Here is a 2,872-nt window from a genome sequence, read left to right on the forward strand (position 1 = left end):
AGCGATTTCCAAGGCATGATCATTTCCCATGAATACAGATCCTCCGGAGATTGGTTCATAATGGTCAAACCATTCTCTCCGAGACGTCATGTGCCACGTCGCTCCTGAATCCATAATCCATGTGTCACAAAATTTGTGTCTGCCTTCTGCAACAGTTGATGCTTCGCTGAATAATATTTCACCACTGCCTGAAGTACTGACCACATTTCCTTGAGAATTTTTTTCGATACTCGTACACTCTTTCTTGAAGTGTTCTTTACTGCCACATTTAAAGCAGTAAATATTTTTCTTCTTATTTCTCGACTTTGATCTACCTCGTCTTTGGCTCCCACTGGAGTCACGGTCCATAAATCTTCCTCTTATCATCGGTAAAGCCTCCGCTTGCTTCGATGTTACCAACCTATCTTCCTTATTCTTGCGCCGGCTTTCTTCTCCGAGAACCGCTGTTAAGACATCTTCGAATCTTAGAAAGCCCATAAGAATATTGTTGGTAATGTTGATGATAAGTTGATCATATGAATCTGGTAGACTTTGAATTACAAGCTCTGCACGTTCATTTTCCCCTATTTTATGCCCCATGGAAGTGAGTTGGGCAAATCGAGTATTAAGTGTGTTGATATGGTCGGTCATCGATGAAGATTCCGCCATCCGAAGAGTATAAAGCCTTCTCTTTAGGAAAATCATGTTGTGTAGGGACTTGACCTCGTACATCTTTGTCAGAGTATCCCAGATAACTTTGGCTGTTTTTATCTCAGAGATACTTGACAAAACTTCGTCTGCTATAGCCAAGTGTAAATTGGCAACCCGCAACAGCGTTGTCTTTCATCTCATTCCACTTTCCATCATCCGTAATTTCCACTGGTCTATCTCCAATAGCCGCCAAGAAATTCTCCTTTCTTAAAACTGCTTGTATCTTTATTTTCTACAGCATAAAATTGCTTTCATTGAACTTTGCTATCTCGTACCTGCCCGCCATTATGTATACAACAATTTTAGTAGACTGGACAAAATTATCCCGTCTTAAATAAAAAATCTCAAAAAATCTTTTCTGATGTGGAAGATCAGTCTAGGCTGCAACCACAGAGCATACTCAGAATTTTAAGAAATTTTAAACCAAGGCTCTGATACCATTTGTTGATATCACTTGCGGTAATTCGAGATAATAAAATCCGAAAATAAAGAATAAACTGGACACCGAGATTTACGTGGAAAACCCCTAAAAATTATTAGGGTAAAAACCATGGGCAAGATGAAAAGAATTTCCACTATAATATTTTGTGGTGTACAACTCACTCACTGTGTTTCCAAAGAGAACACACTCTCTGAATACAGGAGAACAAAACACCTCACAAATATTATAGAACTAAGCACTTAAATGCTATTAGATGAGAGAAAACTCGAAGAAGAGATGATTTCAGAATGAAGGGAGAGCTATATTTATAGAGCATCTTGTTCGTGTGAAGACGCGTATAAAATGCGTCTTCTGAAAATTCATCGAAATTTCCTTCTGCCACGTTTTTTTTAAATTTTATTTGACTGGTCCCACCTATTAACTTCTTTGTCGACAGCTCTTTTTAATGCCCTTCCAATCCCCGTGCCAACCTTGCTGCAAGGGGAAATCAAATTCCTTTGCGATGCCCCCACTTGCATCGAGCTCCTAAAACCATTTTAATGTAACCAAAAATTTCTCGGCTCCCGTCTCGTGAGCTAAATCTTCGATTCTTTGATGCTTGGGTTGGCGACGATGGGATGGAGCCACCCCAAAGGCTGGGTGGGTTCCAGCCCAAGGTAAAAAAATAAAAAAAATAAGATTATTATATATTTTAATTATAGACTAAGTTAAATTTTTGTAAAGCCTATTTATAAGTCAAATATTTATTGTTCCTTCAAATTTCAGTCTAGGCTCCGTTGAATCAGAGCCTAGGATGAAAAAATTTCCTGGCTACGCCCCTGGGTGTGCACATATGAACAACATTTAGGGGGCGTCGGGAGTGTTTCTGACGTGGTCTCTCTGATTCTCAACTCAAAGCCTGGATGAGGATAACATGAGCAAAGAGTGTGAGAGTGTAAGTAATGAGTGAGAGTGAATAATGGCAACACACACCTTCATTACAACAAAAATCACTTTTCGCATAGCACAAATCGGCTTTTATAAGTCATAGATAATTGACAGCACACAATACACCCTGCGGAAAAGATAATAGATAGCGCGCAATGCACGCTACGAAAACATCCCGGACAAAAGCTGCCTTTGTTGCCTGGCAGCACTTGGAGTCCCCAAAAACTCCCATTTTGGGCACCCCAGTGGTTGCCCTTGTTACCTGGGAAAATGGGTGCTACCTGGGAAAATGAAAAGAAATATGTGTTTGTTCCAAGACATAAAGATCATATTGCGTTAACATTTTAAATATCCAAATATTCGGCCATAGACTCCAATGGCCGGTTTACTTCGATTGATGAGATTGAATTTGATAAAAAAAAAAAATTTGTATGATTATTAAAATATTCGAGTTAGATGTCTTTTCAATAATTAATTAATAAATATATATAAAAAAGATATGAATGAAAATATTGTATTTTTTTAGACAAGTGGACAACATCTTATTAATTAGAATTGGATCATTAAATAATAATAGACTCACATATAATTTTAATATCTATTATATCTATAAATATGTGACTTTATATGTGAATTTCCATTTGTCTCCTTATTAATTGTTTGCTTTACATTAATTGCTTATTTTAAATGTGTCTTTTCATTCTCCTTATTCATATTTTAAATATGTGTGATTATTAATATTTAATTTTTTATATTTACCCACATTATAATATGTTATTTTTATCCAATGATATCTTTTCATTATGTAAATTA

This window comes from Primulina huaijiensis, chromosome 3 (genome assembly GCF_012295235.1).
Source record: "Primulina huaijiensis isolate GDHJ02 chromosome 3, ASM1229523v2, whole genome shotgun sequence".
NCBI classification, from domain to species: Eukaryota; Viridiplantae; Streptophyta; class Magnoliopsida; order Lamiales; family Gesneriaceae; genus Primulina; species Primulina huaijiensis.